The sequence below is a fragment of the Phasianus colchicus genome, chromosome 2 (genome assembly GCF_987193195.1).
Source record: "Phasianus colchicus chromosome 2, bPhaCol1.hap1.1, whole genome shotgun sequence".
NCBI lineage: Eukaryota > Metazoa > Chordata > Aves > Galliformes > Phasianidae > Phasianus > Phasianus colchicus.
This window is the reverse complement of record NC_143437.1, coordinates 26,724,034-26,747,050: the sequence shown is the minus strand read 5'-3', so window position 1 is coordinate 26,747,050 and position 23,017 is coordinate 26,724,034. Positions and strand designations below refer to the sequence as shown.

The window sequence follows — 23,017 nt, the reverse complement described above, 5'->3', positions numbered from 1 at the left end:
CTTCATAACCCTCCTTTGGATGCTCTCGAGGAGTTTTACAGAAGCAGCAAAGAATGAAAGACAGCAAGAGCTGTCTGTGAACCTGCTGAACACCAAAGAAAACAAACATAAACAATACAGAGCAGAGGCTTTATAAAAAGAGATATAACTGTAAAGATGTCTGCATTTTCTTAATATCAGTAGTAAACAAACCTTGAAAAATGTACGTTTTAAAGAATAATCTGTGATCTATCTCATTACAAGTTCACTAGTTACAGCCTGAAGCTCAAGATTTAAGAGCTCACTTAAAATTAAGATGATGAATCAACTAACAGAAATGCAAAAACAGCACAGAGCCAATCAGAGCAATAATGTATGATGTATTCAGGTGACATTGGGTAAGATTCAAAGGTAATAAGCTCTCAGCTGTTGACTGGAGGGAAGCAAAGCTCCAGGTGCTGCTGGGGAGATAAGAGGACAGTGTCACAGTCTGACACAGGAAGAAATTATAAGGGTTAGAAAACTAACAGTACAGGAAACATGTTCCAGTACCCTTCCTTCCCTATGCCTCCTTCCCCCGGCGGTGATGCCAGTGGTGTGTTTCATAGCCAGATGTATGCTTCAGCTGAAGGGCCTGAGTTGCCATCTGAACAATTTTCAGCAGAATGTGCAGATGCCGGAGGACATGTCTTAATAAATAAATAATTCATTAACTTTGACTAATGCAACCAGATAGGTGGTTCAGCAAGCCCTTTGTTTGCAATTAATATGACATGGCACCTGTTTAAATGACTTACATCAGAGATCACATCCCCATACACTGCTAAACCAATTGCACTCCAGTGTAGCTCTTAGAGCCACATCTTCCACATGAGATAAAGTGAAGAGTGGGAAAAAAAGTCTGCATTGTTCCCATGAGTAATTACAAATTTACATCATCCCCAAAGGATGCACCTGTTTGTGTCTGGAGGAATACGGCCTGAAACCCACTTCTTCCATGTTACAAAATGGGGCCTTTGCTGTTGTTACATATTAAGAAAAATAATTCTGTGACACTTACTGTTATTTTGATCTCTTCAGGTCCTTCTTGTTCCTGAGCTGACCTGCTCACTCTGAATTCACTTGCTAGCCAGTTAAGCAAAAGCAGAAGAGCAAACCAAACACCTTCTCTGCAAAAAGAGAAAGTAAGTAAACTCTCAGTTTTTTCAGTGCAACTGAAGTAGTGGGGCTCAGTACAAAAGTATGCTCCCAATGCCCCATACCAATCTGTGCTATAATTTCTGCAGCTAAGTATGTTATCCACATTTTTTAAAAAGAGAAGAGCATGATTTTATCATTTCCACTTAAATACACAGCACACACATTTCTCAATAAACAGTAACTTTATAGCTCTTTCCTAACACCTGCCCACCTAGAATGAAAAATATCTTTCTCATGTATGTTTCTATGTCTGTTCTCCTTTGCACTTCACAAGAACAAAAAAATAAACTGTCCAGTTTGCTGTGCATGGCGTTCGACAGGTGTTTGCAGGGAGAAACACAATGATCTCATACGTGCTAGTCCTTCCAAGGAGCACCTACTACTAATTGTGTCAGCTCCAGGTGGTGGTGAGTGATATGTTCTGCCAAGCCACAGACGGACAGAGCAAACCCCCACTCTGCAATAGTTTAGGTTTTTGTATGTTTAGGACAGCGTTACCTCACCCATGTTTGGTGCTTATGTCTAGGATAACAGCCTCACACGCAGTGGCACCAAGCATCTCAGTGGCCTTGCCTCTTTACACGAGACAAACACTCAACAGGAGGCTGAGTACCAAGCCAGGTGTAACATTTGGTCCCCAGGATTTGTGCTTTGGTGGAAGAGTCCTTTGGGTAGACTTCCTCAAGTCAGAACCATAAAGCAAAGCCATAACAGACTCAGAGATCTGCTCCACAGCTTTAATAGGGACTGTGGACTAACTTTCACATCAGTAAGAAGTGATGAGGCCTCAGGATCTGAAACGAATGTCTCTCAAACCACCTTGTCAAAGAGCAGCTGATTAGTGCCAATCTAAAAGCAGTTCATCATCACTGTGTGTCATGGATGTATTCACTCTGGACTTGTGCTCTGTTTTTTATTGCAGTATTCCTTAGAGTCATATACAATTTTCCTGCATGAGCTGAAAGGCCAAGGTAAAAAATTAATATTCAGAATCATAATGAGATTTTTTCCCACATTTTTGCATTAATAATGAATTTGAAAAGGTCAAGGTGAGGTAAGATTTTTGGACATAATTGTTTAAGGCAGTCTCCAAATGTGTTTCTTTTCTCCAAGATGATTGTGCAAGAAGCGAGATACTTATTGATCTCCACATCAATGTTTTCATCTGAGTTGCTATGTGTGTTACGTTTACTCTTTATTCCAACACATATTCTTCCATTACTGTGAGATCATTTTAAAGTCACTTTTATTGCTGTTCCAGCTCAACCCTATAAATCAGTGTCCCAGGAAAAGATCCAATTCACATTCTTTGTGTTAACGCTGTCACCGTTTCTGCTCCTGACAGGATGTCAATTACTTCAGGTCTTCAAATACTCCATATTTGCACCAGGATTTTGAATAGATACTTTAATATAGGGTTCACTGCACAATATGTTGCACAGACTTTGTGCAAAAATTAGTTTCTACGTGGCCTAAAGTCTGGCAGAAAGCCAACTGCAGTATCTGAGCCCTGTTTCACAAAAACCTGAAGCCCCTTTTTATGTTTGGGTTTGAATGGATTAATTCTACCTCTAGCACAGCTTGATACATCTTCTGGTGTCCACAGATTAAGGTTTTTCAATTTCTACTTAAAATGATGTAGCCCACTTTTCTCCTCAGGATTTATAATTGCAGTATGGAACAGATTATTCACTTTGATGATTTTCTTTAAAAAATTCCGAGGCAGTGAACACGAAACAACAGAAGCAAGCCAATGAAAACATAACTCCATTCATCTTTAGCCAAATAGCCTCTAGACCCAAACTACTAAGGAATGCCCAGTCAGCGATCCCCTGTACTGCAGAAAGGAAGTCATTAAATGAGAGCCTTTAAAGGGATCAATAACAACACACAGAGAAGGGAATGGAATTAGTCATCATTTTATCAAAATACTTGTATGCTTGTCTCTAGGGCTTCTAAGAGATACATATTTTACTGCTACTGATGACTGTATGGAAGATGTCATTATGAAAGATTTTATAATGAGAAACCTGAAAAATCTGTTCTTATCACTTGTCACAGGCAGGAAACATCTGAACTCCAGTAAAATCTATAGGACAGAAGCATTTGTTTGTTTTATCACACACATCAGCTGTATATTGTTCTAGGCAGGGGAGCCCACCAGGGCCTCTAATCTGTCACTGTGTCCGATTAATCCAGCAAGGGGTCGCTTCAGCTCATTTCCTTGGTTTTCATCACATTTCCTTATTTGATGAAACTAAAGCAAAATGACAGGTACATAGATTCTTAGCATGACTGAGCTGGACCTCCAAGACTCAGTCACCCTGATAATGCTCTTTTTGTTTACTTTTGCTCATTTAAAGATGTGGATACTTGAGAATAATCTTCTGACTTTCATTAACATGTGTTCTTGGAGATGGCACAGCCTATGCTGGTATATAACCCTAGGCAAGAATCCATACAAAATGATCATAGAACTGCTCAGGTTGGAAGATCATCTTCAAGATCGTCAAGTCCAGCCACAACCTAACCATACTACTGTAACTCTAACAACCCAACCTGCAAAACGTCACCAGTTGGGTAATCCCAGCTGGCTGCACCACCAGGCCTGGAAAGGGAAGTTTGTTCCCAGGCCTGGGACAGTGCTGCCAGGTGAGGACATCTCCTTGTGACCTAGAGGCCAGGCACAATATCAGGTGTCCAGCAGGAAGTCCACATCACATTCTACGTATGTAATCACGTAATCCTGATTCAACACCTGTAGGGTTCAGGCATCTGCGTTAGAAGCCTCTCTTCTTTTTGTCCATGCCATGTGTAAAGATTTTAAAACAGCTTTTGGCAAAATTACAGAAAATGAGTCCTATAATGGCACATCAGCTACTTGAGCTGGGAAATAAATATCCCTGTGGTTACGCAGCTTCCTTAACTCCCCAGACTGTGGCTGGGAGGAACTGCACAGATGCTCATTTGTTGCTAACAGTTATCTCCTCACCTGCAATTATAAGCCATTTTTAGAAGCTTTCTTAACAAAGACAAATAAAGAACTCAAAAAATAAAATTCACCCCACTTACCTGTGCCATTTTGAGCATCCCTAAATCTGTCCACCCTTGCAGGGGAGGTGACTTTGGCACACACACGGAGATTGCATAAGGTGAGAATGTGGATAAGAACAATGAAGGTCATTTCTCAAGCAAATACAAGCAAGACCAGACACCTTGCTGCAGTGAACTGAGGTAGAGCCAGTGATTTCAGTCAGTAACACTTGGCCAACACACACAGAGTAATGCGTTGTCACTGGTGTCTGGTCCATGAGTCATCTGCCGTTATCCCTCAGGCCTGCACTGTGCTGAAAATAGATATAACAATATGGAGGAATCATTATAGGAAGAGAGGCAGAGAAGTACTGTATATAATTGCTCGCGTTATATTACATATGTTCATGCTGACTTCAAGGTCACTTAGTGAAACTTTGGCTGTGTAGATCTCTGATTCCATCAATAGTGCTCCTTCAATTTTAAGAGCAATGCAGAGCCCATTATACCACAGACTCTTGCATATATATTTAGTCTGGTCCTAGGTTGAAGTGACCCCAACATATATTAAAAAGTATTTTATGATCAAAGCATACATGCTGCTCCATAGTCTGTCTGCCAGTTCATTCACTGCCCCTTCTGTCAGCCATAAGCTTAGTTTCCAGGCCTTAGCTCATGAGTCCCATGCCCTACATTTTTCAGCATACAATGAACATACATTTTACAAGAGCTCTGCATAGGTCTGAGAGTCAGCCTACGTTGAATCACTTACGTTAATAGGACCAACAGCATTTCTTTATTTACTCGCAGTTAAATTAACAAGCGAAACTTTCTGAGTCCCAGCACTTTGGTTTTGACTGCAGAGCTGGCTGCATGGACTTGGTCAGCTTGTTCTGTTGCCTGGCCATGAAGGTCTACTCATCTGCTCCAGGAATCCAGTCTGTAATCTTGATACTTTCCTCACGACCATGTTCACTTAAATGATCTGTAAAATGATAAATGTGAATAATAAATAATAATAAAAAAAAAAAAGCTGTTTTGAGAGTAGCTAAAATATACTTTACAAGCAGCAAATAGTTTTTGCAGGAAGAAAAAACAAGACTTGGACAGACATTAGGCAATATTCTGTTGTGTAACCAGGTCCTGGCACATTCTATACAAAGAATACCCATCTGAGCTGAATTTCATTTATTGGTGAGCTTTGCTTCTGCTTAAGAGGAAAAAGGGAATCTGAGAAAGAGTTAAGAATTTCCTCTCGTCTGATTACATCTGACCTTCCATTAGTCACTGAAAATGAAATGGCTTGTAATGGGATCTTGTGGTTTCTATCACTCTAGAAAAGCCATTTTTACGAGGTCACAACTTGATGATTCTGATGAGTCACACCTCATGAAAAAAAAATGCAGATTTGAGAGTGGCTGGCTCTGGTGGTCAGGGGGATGTGAAGGGTCCCCTGTGGCCTCCCTCACAGGGAAACTCTGCCAAGAGCTGGTGTGCTGGATCTGAGCTGGTCTCATGGCCAGTCCAGGGCTGCTGGGGATGTTGGCCTGCTCAAAGAGGATGATTGAGGCTCATGCACTCCATGTTGTGGAGCACAAGTGGAGTCATACAGTCAAAACTGTGAGGAGAAAAAGAAGCTGCTTCTCAGCACGTGCTTGGGTTTATTTGCAAGCAAGCGTATTAGCTTAGTAGCCATTGCAAAACGATATTTTCCTGCATCACACTTTAGCCTTCTACGGCATCCAAAGTCAGTTTTCCTAATGCCACAAAGAATTGTGCTACCTGAAGGGCCTGAGTACACAATACCATATGTATTGAATTTACTGCATGCATCAAATAGAGTAACCGCAAACAAATGTTATCACATAAAGAAGTGTGTGGTACCCATAACTACCATAGATATCATGTTTCTTTAGAACAAATTTCTTTCTCCACTATTTTTTGCAACATGTATTAAAAATGTGTATTTTTAAGGTGGAATGTAATACATGAACACTTCAAAGACCATGCTGAAAGAGGCCTTGAACTGTTTGACTATTACAGAACACTTTGAATATCTTTATAAGGGTCAGTCACTTGAGTTCAACCATTTCTGGACAGTGACAAAGAAATCAAATTAAAGGCCATAGACGCTCGTACACAGTCATGCAAAGAAAGCTGTGGAAGAGTAGCTTGAATCATTAATCATAATTATTAATATTTTATCTAGGATTTCTTAATGGATCATTCACTACTCTATGTCAAAAACTTGAGAGCCATGATGCTTGCTGACTCACCTGTTGTGTGGTATCTGTTCTGTAAACTGATGATTATTTAAGCAGGAGACTAACAAATCACAGAGCTATAGAATTGTTGAGGTTGAAAGACAGATCATGTGGTCCAGCCCTCTTCATCTTATTATAGATGGCTATCAGGTCAGCAAAGAATTATTGCCCCTTAATAAATCCACGCTGAATACTCCTGATGACATTCTTGTCCCTCATATGTTTGGAAATTACTAAATTCTCAGGACAGTGCTTTCCAACACCTTCCCAGGCACTGAGGTGAGGCTGACTGTCTGACGGATTTTCCTTCTTGCCCTTCTTGAAGACATTTTCTCTGCTCCATTCACCAGGAATCTCTGCCAGTTATCATGACCATTCAAAGATAATTGCAATGACATTATTTAGTACCATCAGCATTCCTGAGTGCAACCCATCAGAACCCCCTAGATATACATATATCCAATGTAAGTTCTCCCCTATTCAGCTCTTTTCCACCACCATCTAATCTTCTTCTATCTACTTTTTTTCTCTCTTTTCGGAGGCCTGGAATTCCTGGAGGCTGATTTTACCAGTAAAGAGCAAGAAGAAAAGGCACTGAGTACCATGGTCTTCTCCACATTGCCCTGTTCAGCAATGAATCCACGTTTCTCCTATCATCTTTTTACTGCTTATATACCTGTAGAATCTTTTCTTGTTGGCCTTCACATCTTTCACCAGATTCAACTCCAGGTCAGCCTTATCTCTCCACAATCCCATCTCTACACTGCTGCTCCCACATCACCTACCCCTGCTTCCACCTCACATACTTCCTTTATATGTCTGAATTCACTTTGGCACTCCTTGCTTTTCCAGGAGCAAGGCCTCCTGCCAACTATGCTTTTTGGGATAGACATTTCTTGAGAAGCCAGCCCTCCCAAATCCCTCTTCTCTCCAGGGCCATATCCCACAGGATTCTTTTCCAAGCAGATTCTCACAGGGATTCAAGCTTGCTCCCATGAAATCCAGGGCTGTGGTACTGCTTTTTGCCTTTCTCCCACTTTTTATTCCAACATCTCATGGTCACTGCAGTGAAGGCTACCTTTGACTTTCATGTCTCCAACCATATTTCGCATCTTCTTCCTTGTTTGTATCATCAGTTACCTGTTTTCTTCTTCTTGTTTGCTCTTCAGTCACTTGATTTGTACAGGATTACACCTCTGCTCTACACCTCATGCAGTAAGGCTGTTCTGTGTCAGTGAGTATCTCCCTATGAACACTGTTCTGAGTTTGCAACGCTGGCAGTGAAAGCTGTTCTCACTAGGTATGAATGCCAGGAAGACACATGCTGCATCATTTTGTTTCCTGACTGCACCAACATTACTCTTAAAACGAGACTTTCGGCACAAATCATCACTATTGCGCTGACAGGATATTCCATCATCACTGTTTAAAATGTGAGGCTCAGTAAAAACTGCCTGGTGTATCGTTATAATTCACAGGGAAAAAGAAGAAAAAAAAGACAACTAAAAAAGAGGTAAGGCCCTAATTCCAAAAAGCACTGAATATTTCTTTTCATGCTTCCTTTCTAATACTAATCTAGGATTAGCAAAGTATTAAAATTAACATCCTCAAGCCCTCTGTCTAATGTAAGGCTAACTCGCATAGAAGTTAAGATGAATGTTTGCAAATACCAAACCTTCAGTGAGAGACTGAGTACTCTTTAACGTAACACTTCTGCCACGTTTTCAACAGAAAGCAAGGACTTTGGCTGCTCAAATCAAAATAAGTAACAGAGCCTTAGTTTCGAAGAGTGAGTGCTCAGGCATCTGAACTTGACTTCCTAAAAAACAAAGGCAATGAAAATTGCTAAATAGCTTTGAAAAGCAGCATTTAACTTCAGTATTGCTGATTTTTTAACTGTTGAAAATTGGAGCCTCGATGTTACGCTAACACATGTTTTTACATTTTCCCTAGAAACAGATGGAATAATGCTGCTCATGCTATGCCAACACCATGTTGTTACATAGTCTTTATTAAAATTGCTTCAAGGCAAAAAGATGTATGAACAAAGGCAAGGGGTGGAGAAACTTGGCAACTCCTTAAGATTTTCAGACTTGAGTTGTTTAACTCTCAGCCAGCTCTGTGCATCATAAAGAAATATCCATAACTTCATGATGGCTGGGGAAGCTGGGTGCATTAGCTGGCTACTGGGTGAAGAGAGCCCACGCGACCCTTGTCATGCAGAAGGCAGCTAAGATGGATAACTAAAAAGGAAGGAAATGGAAAGGAGAACATGTACAAATGGAAGAAGGACAAGCTTGGCAAGTAAATAAAGAAAGCAATAAAGAGCAATTAGATTTAGAAGAAATTAAAAAATTGAAAACTTAGTAACAGCTTTTCTTTAAATCTGGGAGGAAAAAATCCTTATCTTGCTCAGAGATTAATTCCAATTTTGACAAACTGCACATGGAGCAGATCAGCATCTGTTTGTCCGTGTGTGTGTGCATACACATATAAATATGTCTTGAATATGTGCATCCAAAGCACAATCTAAAGCTACTAAATTAGAGGGAACAATTCCCACTTGGCATCAGTGGGTTTTGGACCACGTCCTCAATCCTAACGGTTTCAGCTTTGAAAAAAGGACAATAAAATTCACTGTCTTTCTAAAAAACCTGAGCTAAGTTATCAACAAAACAAAAACTAAACAAAACAGCAGCAAAAGAGCTTTCAATCTTCCAGCCATGTAACTGCCTTCAATGAACTAACATTGATTTCTCTTTGCCTATATTGAGAATGTCTACATCCCAAAAGGAAGCAGAAAAAAACATTTTCACGATAACCATAAAAATCACCTGAGAGAAAATAAAGTTTTCTGTCTCATTACCTTTTCTGTGTGGTAATCAATTACAAAGAAAGAACAGTGCAGGTTCAATTAAGTAACTAAATCAAAAGGAATTAAAAGCCACAGGGGATCTTTATTTTACTTATGTTAAAGGAGGGTCTGTCTCCAGGTCTCATTGACTTGTCTGTAGCATATAATGGGGTTTAATTCCTCTGAATCAGTCTGTCAGCATTAGCTGATCATAATGAGGAAAATGGGTTTAGAGAAAACAGAGCTACTGAAAATAGCTTTCCCAAGTGTAGCCTGCCCTCCTCCCTTCTTCCTCCAAATGGGATTATCCTGAGCTCTCAGCACATTGCAATATATAAATGAACCATTAGGGAAAACAAAGGCCCCTCCTTTGAAACATAAGACACAATTCAGGAAAACAGTGGATGCTCTGTCCCAAGTCAGCCAAGTGTGTGAATACATGCTTACCTTTACTTATGTCTTCCACTGATTTCGGGATTAGCATGTGCTGAAAAAAGCCCTTAGTGTCTTGCAGAACTGCAAGATCATATGAAGTGGTGAGAGATTCATTTAAAAAGGAATATGATTATTTATTTTAGAACTTGAAAAAATAGCTGTAGGTTTGGTTTTGAGTTTCATATTTTGAAGTTAGTCAAGCAACAATTGTGACTTCATTGTATCCAGTTAGCTTCACATGGGCAAAATCAAGAGTCCTGGACACAGGCACAACCTAGGATTCATACAGACAGGTGAATGGAAAATTTAAGAGAAACTGTCAACTCTGGGATGCTTAGCCAGTGAAAAGCAGTTTTCTGCAGCTCTTGGATTCATGTATACACATTGCCTTACATAAACTCAGGCAAAAACAATCACAGGAAAACCGGGGATTCCACTGAAACCATCAACATAAGTTGTATAGTCTTCAATAAAGCTATGGTTTCATGCTTAACCTTCACACAAGTTGGCTGGGAATCACCACCTCTTACTCCAGCCATCTAATGGTCCCTAGCTCCAGGCTATACCAGCCACATGCATGTTTGTCTATGGAGCACACCTAGGAGAGGGAGTCACTCAACCAGTAGAACAGGGTGGATATACATCTAGCAGCCTATGCAAAGCCAAAGGCACTAAAATGACTCCTGGTCTCCCTTGGGATCTCAAACACCTCCATCTTTCAATTCATCACCCAACCTCTCAACAGCACTTTCCAGGGCTCTGTGCTCCCACAGCCAGCCCTTGCTTCTTCCACATCCACCAGCCCAGGAAGGCTGAGAGCAGAAAAGCACCAGCATCCATCTTATGGCATTTGGCTGTCCACCAAGCACTCCATCTGGCCATGTAAAGAGAGACACGTCCCACCACTTTTCAGAAGGAATAGGTACAGTGTATATCACACCAAGAGCTGCCCTCCAAAGGGCACAGATTTAAAATCACACTCACAAATCTGCCTGCAGAAAGATAACTCTGTATTTCTCATAAATCGGGCCACTTGATTTCTCTGCCAAGATATTCAACAAATTTCTTATTCAGGCTGCTCATTTTTCATTCCTTCAGGCTACATATAACCAAATAATCTGACCATAAATCCAGGCTCCTGCTGCCATTCATTATGAAGTGAGCCTTGTTTAGAAGTTCTTAGAATTGGTACATTCCTGCTGAATGACAATCCTCAAACGTCTTTCATTTCAAAAGGAGCAAAATGGAAATCAGTTCTTCTCCAAGTTTACCAGAGGGGCAGCCAAGCGCTGATGTTTTACAGTAAGATCTCAGACTGGGAACTAGGCAGCTATTTCAATCAGCGGACTTATTTCACGTCTGTCAAGGATGGGTATATTTAGAACTGGACAAGCTGTTTCTTTGCTGCACCCACAAGCTAAAAAATTGACCCAAGCACAGCATTTCTCAGATGGCCTCTTTTGCACTTTGGCAAACCCCCATGAAAGAGCATTTAGATAGCACGTCAGCTATCAGCAGATAGCACCACAATGTAAGGCTGGAGCCATTGTTGTTTATTTAATCACAGCTGTTTAATCAAGTCTTGTGGGTACCATCAGATTGAGTGAATCACTCGAGTCAAGACACAAAAATAAAACAAGTCCTTTTATCACCGCTTATCCACCCAGAGTAAAGCTATGTGAAAATGATGTAAGTGAGAATTTCTGAGAAAATGAAACAGCAAGCAGAGGAGCAAAGTTCTGCTCACTGAGGCACAGCTGGAGACAGAAAGAAGACGTTCCATAAGCTGCCACATTCCAGGCACCCCTTGCAGCAGACAGCCAGCATTTTCAGAAGAGTCCAGCCCCTTTTTTGAGCATCAGAACAAGCAGTACAATCTTTGGAAAGGGTTTGGCTGCAAGCCACCTGTCCTTACTACAATGCAAAGGTAAGAAAAACTGAGTGGGGGACAAGCACTGCCTAAAATCGAGCTTGTTCAGCTGTGAAACTGGAGTGCAGTGGACTTGAAAACAAGATCCATAATGAGGAATCTGCAGAAACAATTGGGTTTTGTCTAGTTCTAGATGGGATAATAAGGAAAGTCATCCCTGGCCCACTGCTTATACAGAACCACTAAACAAGTGAATTTGGCCAACAGAAACAAATTGCTGGTGCAGCATTTTATTGTAAGCAGTTTTAGTTCTTTTTAATCAATCATTTGTATAACAAAGATTCAGCGATGAAGGAAGAAACTCCATCCTGAACTCCAGTCCCTTTACCAGTTTCACTGGGAAAACACCTCCCCTACCTTTTCCAGTGCAGTTACATCCCTACCTTTCCCTGGAAGGGGACAAGCAACAAGACCCCCTGCTGGCACTTCGTCTTGCCTGCATAAGATTCTGCTCCAGACTGTTACTAGAATATGTTTAATGGTGCCAACCACAACAGACCCCTGGCTCTGGCCTCCAGGAAGGCTGCATCGCAAGCCTGTACCCTTCCTGCTGTTTTAACTTCCTTTAGATCCTCTCCACTTTCTGCCCAACAGCTCCAATTCGACTGCCATGCTTTTCTCACTTCACAGTTCTGCCTTTTCTTTATCATCCTTCCCACACCCCACATCGCTCTTTGTCTTCCTTGTCCACACATGTCATAGCTCCATAATATCAGGTGTTGCCTTCTGCCATCAGATCCTCTTCCTTCGGCAGTCCATCAAAGAGTGACACCAATATTTCAATATCACGTTTTACTGCACACAGAATCTGCAGTTTCAAGGTTAAGAACTGGTGCGCAAATTTCTTCCTCCGACACCCAAACCTGACATTATTTCACTGTATTCACAAGTATTTCACAGGGAAGAGCTGTAACACTGATAACACTTGCACACTAGCAAGAAGCCATTTCCACTTTTATCACCCATAGAACTGTAACATTCTTGCCATGATTTGCATGCAGATGTATGGTAGGTACTGAGAAAGAGATCAGAGACTCAGAAGCAGCAGGGTATGATCACTTTCTAGGGTACACAGTCAGCTTGTTTTGTACAAACTGTCTGGCTTACTAAATCAGACTTGTCCTAGACTTTTCAGCCAAGTGACATAAGCTACATCTCGAAAATATCTACGATAAAAAATTATGGTTGCAGAAAGAATTGCAAATAAGCAGCTGACGTGCAAATTGGGCACAATGTTCACCAGCACAAATAGGTTCATCGACACTACCACCTAATCCTGGAGAGCAGTAGGTACTCAGAGATCTTCAAGATCATTGAAAAACTGAGTTTCCTGCAGCTCCTGACTGTATATACGATTCCCATCTTACGCAACATAGGAGAGGGTGCTTAACCACATATAGTTATGCTTTTGCCCTGACCTGCTCTGAGGTGGGAAATGAGGCTTTTGACTTCAGCTGGCACACGTCAGACAGATCAAAACCATGCAGCTGGACAAACATATGCTTTGTTAGGAAATCAGACTAGTAGCAACCTGGTAAGGACCCGTGCTCTTCCCTGGCTATTAATAAGAAAATTGATCTAGAAATCACTGTACTGAAGCATACCTTAAAGTTAGCAAGAGAGGAGAAACCAGCTCCCAGCCATCTTCCATACTGCTAAGTAAAGGTTGAAGGCAATATCTGGTAATATCTAACCCAATTGGTGTTTGCCTCAACATCTGACCTCTTCAGAAATATCCTGAAATCCACTCTGCCAGCACAGCACACCTCCAGAGCATCTGTGCTTCCTCACTAGCCCAGGAGACCCCATCCACATTTGTCTTTACCTATAGGTTTTCCAGACCTGTGATGATGCTACATTAGGCTGATTTTAAAAGGGCCAGATCAACATACATAATATCACCAAAAGGTACAATTTGACTCTGAATCCATAAGTGCTGCGCTCTTTTCCTTGATGGGCAAGGTCTGTTAATGTGACCTGGTTCCTTGCAACCACAATTGTTCCTGTAATATGATCAAATGAAAAGCTCCCTGGCTATCTGATTTCAGACAAATGTTACTTCTTTGTCTCAGCGCAGCTTGGGCAGCTTCAGGATCCAAGACCGGCTGTGTGCCCACCCTGCTCAGGCTTTCTAGAAATGACTTTGTTCCAAAGTGGGTCATTCAGACTGTGGGATAACTGGAAATTTCACTGTTTATTAGTTTTTATTTTCAGTGCTGAGTGCCTTTTCAGTGTTGACTTGCAGCAGTGATTTCAAAGGAATAATTGCTTCCAGATGTCATGCATATTTTACTCTGAAGGAATACAGCAATCTTTGTTAAGGTTACAGAATTAGAAAGACTGTTTTCCCCTGAGTGGCTCTTTTGAGAGGAATTGTGAACACCTCCTTGCCTCACATGGTTCCTACCGCAGGAGAGTTAGAATAAAAATCTCTAACAAATGCTCTTGTTTGGTATGACACACTTCATAAGGCAGAAATGTTGAGAGTACACCCATGATACAAATTTTGGCTTGCTCTATAGAGAGAACATTGTGGTGGAGTGTTTCAGTGTAGCCCATACAAAGACCTAGAAAACAGGTCTTCCTGGAAGACTTTGCAGGTTTGTTTGACAATAAACTTGTAGGGTAACCAACTTGAGTTCATAGCATCATTAAATGATCTAAGATAATCTAGTCCAACCTTCCACCTATCACCAATATTGCCCACTAAACAATATCCCTCAGTGTTCACATCCACACGTTCCCTGAACGCCTCCAGGGACAGTGACTCCACCACCTCCCTGGGCAGCCTGTGCTGCCCACTTTTCCCAAGGAGGAGTTTTTCCTAATATCCAACCTGAATCTCCCCTGGCACAACTTGAGGCCATTCCCTCTCATCCTATCACTGTTGTCTGGGAGAAGAGGCCGGCCTCCACTTTGCCCCAGCCTCCTGTCAGGCAGTTGTAGAGAGCTATTGCAAACAGCTAGAAAATGCTGAGCAGCTAGAAGGTTGTGTCAGCTTTCAGGGAAAAAAAAAATAAAATTGTAACTTGATAACAAAGTTTTAGTAAGATTTAAGTGCTTGATTTCAACCCTTCTACAATGGAAACTTTTCTACATTTTCTATTTTGAAAACATTTTTAAAAGATTCTGTGAAATACAGTAAAATTCACTATGTATCATTTAATCAACAAGATTTATGAATCTTTTTGTTGTTGGTTTTTCTTTTTTTCCATCTTGCAACAAGAAAAAATTGAAATTGCAAAACTTCTCACAAAAGGAAAAATTAAATGATCTCATTGCTTTACAAGTAGGAGTGGGCGGTGCTGAAAACTACTGTCCTAATAGCACAGGACAAGACTGAAAAAGGCACTAAAAAAAGGACTAGAAAAAATACAGCTAGAAATAAACTGTCCTCTGCATCAGAACACTCCATAATAGGTAGGAAAATATGCTACTTTCCCTAGAAATAGATTATATGGAACACAGTTTTGTATACAACACCTACTCAGAAAAGACCCAAGAGGCTACAATATCTAGCATTAGAAAACAAAATAGAACCAAACTTGTGTCCACATTCAGCAGAATTCTGAATTTAATTCTAACACTGCCGCATGTGGACTGCTAGTAACCGCGTGTTAAAATACATTGGAGAATGTCAGGGAATGCAGCTTATCTTAAAGGCTTAACTGAAAGTCCCAAAGACATCCATGAAAACTTAAGTCTGTGTGCAAGAGATCTCTTAAGTAGGGCTGATCTTCTGAACCAAATTAATATTAGCCAAAGCCATTAACACACACCAAGCTGACACTCCCCAGAAGTTATAATATTGATGGGAACAGGCTGCAGCACCCCTAACTGCACTTAGTGTTTGTCCTCCTGAGCACTAAATAACCAATGTATCTGTGGGTGTAGGCAGTGATATGTTAAGCATTCAGTAAGTCAATTGTACCAAAGAATTATTACAGTTGGTAATGGGGCCCTGATGTGGTACCACAAGCTGCCTGATGTATCTCATCACATTCTCCTTTATAACTTTTCCAAGACACAGGCAAACTTTTAATAGCAGTCACAAATACTGAGCTGTTCCCAGGTTGAAGAAGTCCTCTGCCTTATCCATTTTGTTGAAAAGTCCTATTGCTTCCAAAATATTAAGGCACAGGACTGAAATCTGGCACAGGCTACCACAGTGAGGAATGTACTTTTTGGCATTCCCACAAATATTCTCCCAAAGCTGATCAGGACGTGAGCCTGACAAAATATAATCACATTTCACACAAGTCTGGCAGGCCCTTGGCTCGTGATGCAGGGCTAAATCCTCTGAAGTCCAGCTGCACTGACTCACTGCACAGATCTCTCTGTAGGGCACAGTCACAGAGCACCTTGTAATGCACAGCACAAGGGACTGAACTTACACAGGTTGTAATTTAATCCGATTCCTTTCATTCTGATATTCCCTAATGCTTGAATGCTACTTTCCTGTTCTTGCAATTCATTAAATTACCCTAAAACATCACATGAAGTACATCAGGTCACCCACAGAGCCCTCACACAAAAGCATTAGGAAAAAAAACAGCACAACTATGCCACCAAAATGCTCCTCTGAATGTCTGCATCTAAAGTAAAAGTAGTATAAACAGGCTGCAAAGAGAACTTTTAGGAAAAAGGTGTTTCTAAGTGGACCACAGCTCACCCTTGCATAGGAGGCACTCCGTATTGGAGGTCCTTCCACAGGTCCCACAGGCACAAGCAGTGCGTGGAGAGGCTGTGCTGGGGCTCAGCACCGGTGACACGCACTGCTTTTGCACTTTCTAAGTAACCATTCTTCAGCTGTAGCTCCATTAACAGGCATTACTGCAGCAACTGGGAGAGGTGCCTGTGTAAAGGCCCAATTCAAACCAGTGGTTGGGTTTGTTTTTAAAAGTACGTCTTCACTTAAAATAGGACTAAATCTTGATGGTGCCAAAGTCTTGCAACATGACTAATTTCAAATGGCAGAAATCCTACGAGATCTGATATTTTGCAAGATTTCCCATCCACATGCTTTCCAGCTTGAGAAGCGATTCAGAACCACAGCTATGGGCACACATCCAGCTTCAAAGATATGACATGGGCTAATATCTATTTTAAACTCCTCTTCCATTTGGTACCTCTATTATGAAACATATTTTTGGCTTTGAAGCTTCTGACTTTACCATTTAGCATTTGGAGTCAGTACCTCTTGGTTCAACTGGGAATGAAACTCTGACTGACCTTCCTGGCAATGAGCTTTCCCAGCTCATCTGTTTTCCCTGTAGAGCAGGGCATTCCCCTGCCCAGCCTGCAAGTATCAGTGGGGCTGGCAGCTGCTGGAAGGAGAGGGCAGGTGCCTGAGGCACTTCTCCACCAGCTGCAGCCTCCAGAGTCCTCTCCTCACTGTACCATAAGATCTCAGAAATTCTCTCAACTTACATTTGCTAAGACTTACTGAGGTTTGAGCACTGCAGGACCATCAGGTTGAACCATTAACATTGCCAAAACCCAAACATCTTTGAAAATGACTGATACTGAGTTCTACATGCTGGCACCCCACATTTCAGCTTGAGACTGATCAATATCTTAAACTATCCTTTCACACAGCATAACAGCAGCTTGTTTAGATGGCGTTAGTTTGGTCTGGAGGTTAGATTTTTTTTATACGATGCTGGACACAACAGGACTTCAGCATCTGTTGAAGCCTCTAAGCCTTCTGCAACACAGTGGATTGAATTACAGATGAGCACAACAGTCCCAAGGATGGGCCTGCTGGTCTGAGCAAACACGCCAGTGGCACAATGCATACCAGTGGTCTGACAACACCCGTGCAGCCACGCTGCTCATTTTTCTGAGGACATGGCCTATGACATAGGACATCTCCAGCAAGGTCCATCACAGATTCCCTTTCACACACCACAAGTGCAGCAGGCATGTGGTCCAACAGGAAGCCAGATGCCAGAGCCCCAGAGCCAGCCGGCCCAGAGGAGCTGACCACTTGTGTGCCAGCACCCACACTGGTGGCTCAGGAAGGCAAAAGGGTTCGCTTTGTCTCCAGGGATGAAGTACAGGATGCATAACCTGGAGGCCTCCTCTTCCTTTATTGTTCTCCAGGTCAACCCGTTACCTTCATCTACTTCAAATGAAATGCAGCCAATAAAAATGAAGATTGTTAGAAAACTTATTTTTTTCTTTTTCTTTCTCCAGAGCGCATTAAGCAACTGGAAGTTACAACTCTTTTGAAAACTGACAACCCATTACCAGGCATAATGCAAAGCAGTTGGCTGCACACAAAGCCATGCAATGCTTTGCTGGGCTGATGCAGCAAAAATTAAGGAACGTGGGCCTTGCGCCCAGCTGCAAACGCTAGCGAGACTCCAGAACACCACCAATTTCACAGCAGCTGTCACACCAGAGGAGCTTATCCTCCCAGACAGTGGAAGTGCACAATTAGGTCACATTAAACACTGAGAAAATACCACTGTGATTCTGCACAACAACTGAAAGGGAATGACAATGGAAAACAGCTCCTAGCTGGCAAAAGCAGTAAAAAGCATCGGTACATACTTTCCATTAAGCATTTGCAGATGAAGGATGTGGGTGCAGAGGAAGATGGAATGCTTTCCCACCAGGCATAGAAGCCTAGGGCAGCCAAGCACAGTGTGGGTGCTTCATCCCCAGCAATTCACTGCTACCTCAGCCTTCACAGACACAGAGGGGCCGGCACCCTGCCACTTGCTGCTCATTTTGATACATCCCCTGGTTCCTCCAGGAGGGCTTGCTGCAAGGTCAAAATAAACATGCTGAGAAGTAACACTCATGGCTGGACCTTCCGTTTTGGGTAGGTTTCCTGTCTGTACCAAGAGCAGTAACTGGAGCTCCCAGTCCTACCACAGTAGGAAAAGCATTTGAAACGTCTTTATCACTGCACCTGCATGCTACATAGCCCGTCCTCGGCCAGAGGTGGAACAGTGAGATAAACACAGCCCATTCTGCTCACAGAAAGCCTCTTGTGTCCCGTCAGCATCACCTAATTACAGCCAGCTGATTTCAGCTTTGCAAAGCTGAAATGAAAGGTGGTCATTGTGGCAGCTCAGCGCTGTCACAGGTAACAGGCACCCTGCTGCATGATGTTTGACACTCACCGCAAAGTAATTGCACTGAAAGGTTCTTATTCCACTGCCACACCAGCACCAATTATTAAAAGCTCAAATAAAAGGGTTCTGTGAGGGACTTCAAAAAGAGGGCAACTCTGTATGGGGCTGGAGGGTGCGGGGAGGTGGGAAGGAACACGGCAAAAACTTCAAACACCTTAAAGACTGTGGAAAGTGCCGACCTGTACATGTACCTCCTGTGCACCATTAAGTTACTTGTGGATTAGAAAAACATATTTAATGTTGTCTGTGATCAAACATATGCCTGTGATGTAGCAAGCAGCACACCTCGGACATGTCACACGGGCAGCACAGCTCTCAGCACCTGAACTAACAACGTGATTCTTGAAGAAATGGAAAAATGGAAACTTTTTGCCATGTTATTTTCAGAGGAAATATCAGTCGATTGACATTCCTGTTGCAACATCTCCTCTATGTGCGCATCACCACAGAGCATCCCAGTGGTTCGCTCCCAAATAGAAGAGTGAGACTGCTCTCACACTTCTAGATCAAGAGAAAAGCCTTTAGCGCTGGCCAGAAGCATCCCAGCAGCGCATCCCAAGAGAAGCCATCGGAGAGATGCAGGCGGAGGAGGCACCGCCGCAAGGTCCGGCTACCGGGGCCGGCAGCGCGGCGGAGCGCGGCCTCGGGTCGCCTCGGGGGCTCCTTGCCGCCGGACTCGCCGCCGCCGCCGGGTCGCAGAGCGGCAGAGCTCCCTCTGGCGGCGGCTTCGTACATTTTTTTTCAGGAAGGTATGAGGGGCGCCGCCGCTCCTGCCCTGGGACGACAGGCAGGGCGGGCGGAGGGGGAATGAAATCGCTCGGGGAACAGCTGCGGTTCCCTTCCCGCCCGCAGCAATGACAGCAGATTCAATGATAAGTGATGTCCGACATATTCAGCAGATACACCAAGGTGGGGGGAAAAATAAAATCAAACAGAAAACTCTCCTCCCTGTTCTAGGCTCGTCTATGGAGATCGAGACTGTATCAAGAACTGCAGTTCAGAAAATAACTCATGACAGCTTCAAACAGTCATCCTAAGCTTGGATGGCGGGAGACTTCACACAATGAAGCCTGAAGATCTGATACCTTCCAACATGAGAGAAAATGAGACTTTCGTGTTGCGTTCACTTCTCTTTTCATAGAATCATACAAATGGCCTGGGTTGCAAAGGACCACAGTGATCACCTAGTTTCAACCCCCCTGCTATGTGCAGGGTCACCAACCACCAGACCAGACTGCCCAGAGCCACATCCAGCTTGGCCTTGAATGCCTCCAGGGATGGGGCATCCACAGCCTCCTTGGGCAACCTGTTCCAGAGCATCACCACCCTCTGTGTGAAAAACTTCCTCCAACCTAAACCTCCCCTGTTCTGAGATGCAGCAGCGCATCCCAAGAGGAGTCACTGTGCTCATGTGTTGCTTTCACTTCTCTTTTCTGCAACTCCTTCCTTTCTAACTCACTGTGGCACCGTTTGGCCTCAGCCTGCTTAGGGTTTCCTGCAGTAATTGAACATTCTGTGTTTCTGATCAAACTCATCCACTGCAAATGCTGTGCTATCTTAGCACAATGCAGTGAGTTAAGACTGGAGAGCCTCCAGCACACGGACACCTAAGAAAAATTAAAGATCTCTTTCCTGTTCATGCAGTTTTCTCAGACTGTTTGACAAAAGTCATTGGTGGCTATTTTTTAAATGAAAAGAGTAGTGAGAAAATAACTTTGCGGCATATTGGGCTAGCAGGTTGTTCAGACATTGTACAACAACAATGAAGCCTTTAGGATTCTATGACTGACATATATAACGAATATAGCTGTCAAACTTTTCTGCGGCAATTTTATTTTGCATTGACGAGCTATTTCACTGGACAGGTTTTGCATAAAAGGAATGATTCACTTTGTTGTGATGCTGCTATTTACAGAGCACGGAGGGCAGTGGAATCGTTACGATATAAATATTAATCTACAAATTTCTTTTGGAATACGCAATTTTGTATGCAACATATACCATGCACATATCTGATACAAGGAAAGAGGCATTGTTCTGCAGTGAGAAGGGGGGCCTGGAGCTGCTGGGGTTTGTTGTTCATTCACTGATTCATTATGTGGCCTTTGAAAAGGCACTTAGTCACTCTGCAGTTTAATTTTTCTCTCTGTACAACAGGGAACAATGCATCAACACAAACCGTTCCACAACTTTTGCACTCATTGTTATCACTCTGAGTCATTGAGGTCAAGGAGATGATTCAAGGGTCAAGGGGATGATCTGAGCAGCCCATGTGCCCAGGGAGTCCAGAGACACAGAAGACTCCACTCTTCTCAAACATCTTCTTTCTCCTACTGTGACAGTGGAAGGGTAAGTGGGACTGCCCAGCACTGCCGCTGCTCTGTGCCCATTCCTTTACTTCGGTTATGAACAATGACTTGCCATGGATAGACAGAATGTACACTGACATCACTAGCCTTGGAGAAAACAGGCAGAAAACAACCCAGCAGGCAAAGCAGTACATAAAGCAAGGGGGGGGGGGGGCTAAGAAAAAAAAAAGAGAATAAGAAGGAATGAATCTCATACTGCATTTGCGATGCAGTCAAGCCTACAAGCAGGTTGTGTATCTAAGGGCAGGAAATCACAAAGACATCGCCTGCTCCCTGGGGAAAGGTAAGCAACATCTGAAATTGCCTTCAGAGGTTATTAGTAGAGCTGCACCAAGGCTGAAGCACTCTGTGCCCAAAGCCATAGCATGCAAACGCTGTGTACATAAGAAGGAGCATTCACAACTCTGCAAATAATAAAACTAGTGGTGTTTTTTGCAATTTTTTTTTTTTTAAGAGTAAAACTGGCTTTGTTTGTTAATTCGCTTATTTATTCATTTTCCTTTTAAACTGAAATATCAAAGAATTCTAGAGATGGAGGTTTAATTTCTGCTCCCAAAATAATGGTACCTTTTCTGACTAGAAAAGCCAGTCTGGCACGGAGCGCCACAGTCTGCTTATGTACCAAAGGTTTCTATACAACAAAGAAGGAGAACAGGTGCTGTGTTTCACTGCACTGCTGGTCCTCAAAATGGAGACAGAAGTGGGAGGGAGCCTTCTCATCCATCCCACAGCTCCAGAAGGTTCTAACACAAAGTTAAGGGACAGATTGAAGCAGTTCGGGACAGCTGGAAGTAGAACTGATGCTCACGAGTTCCCCTGTTCACTATTTAAGGTGAAGGCAACAGCTGCATGGTGCATGGGGAACACACACAAGGGGATCATAATAGAATGGTTTGGGTTGGAAGGAACCTTTAAGATCATGTAGCTCCAACCCCCCTGCAATAGGCAGGGACACCTTCCTCTAGACCAGGTTGCTCACAGTCCCATCCAGCCTTGCCTTAATTGCTTCCAGGGAAGGGGCACCCACCACCTCTCTGGGCAACCTGTTCCAGTGTCTCACCACCTCCACAGTAAAGAATTTCTTCCTGATACCTAGTCTGAATCTACCCTCTTCCAGTTTAAAGCCATTTCTGCTCCTCAACTGCCATCAGCCAACCATTTTTTGAAAGCAGTATTTGTGACTGGTTTTCCTACACTGCCGCATCCCCTCCAAACCATTACAGAGCTCAGCTTTCCTCAGTGTCAGTGGCAGAGAATGGCACATTACTGGGCTTTGCTAAATTTTCAGCACTGAGAATTTGATTCCAAACAGTTCAGCATCTGCTTTAGCTAAAACAGCCCAGCCATTTCCAGGAATATTATTACAGGAAAAATATATTGCTTGGCACACGTTAAATAAATCCAGACAACCTTTTATATGAGGATATCTAGCTTCAGAAGGGGAATTTTGAAATTTGGCAGAGGGGGCTCATTGTGGCAGAAATGTGTCAGTCCATATTAAAACCTGCCCACATTTGGCCAGCCAACAGAAAAAGGGGAAAACTGCACCAAGGGCTCAGAAAAGTGTCTGACAATGGCAGTTACCTGCTATTCCTGCTGTGGGTCCCTCACCTCCTGCATAAGTGTGGGAACATAGCTGGCACCTCCTAAATTTGAAGGCTCAATTGTGCAATCTCAGTAAAACTCCGTAAATAGGGTTTATGTGCAGTATAGCAGTTTTCTGGAGGAAAAAAAATCTAGGCCCTAATTCAGCAGGCAGCTTCACACACCAAACCCCCTGCGCTCAGATAGCATCTCAGTGAGAC

The 23,017-nt window shown here is 42.8% G+C and overlaps 1 protein-coding gene across 12 annotated transcripts in view; it reads right to left on the bottom strand.

Annotated features, from left to right (window-relative positions):
• Nucleotides 1–1,045: 1,045 nt before the first annotated feature.
• The window catches only part of SOCS5 (suppressor of cytokine signaling 5), a 63,601-nt gene continuing 41,629 nt past the window's right edge, over nt 1,046–23,017 (bottom strand). For all 12 annotated transcript variants that reach the window (XR_016464064.1, XR_016464060.1, XR_016464062.1 and 9 more), the window contains 3 exons: nt 4,985–5,197; nt 4,252–4,526; nt 1,046–1,148 (listed from right to left, as the gene is read on the bottom strand). The gene's annotated coding sequence lies outside the window, so the exon portion shown is untranslated. The remainder of the gene's footprint in view (nt 1,149–4,251; nt 4,527–4,984; nt 5,198–23,017) is intronic.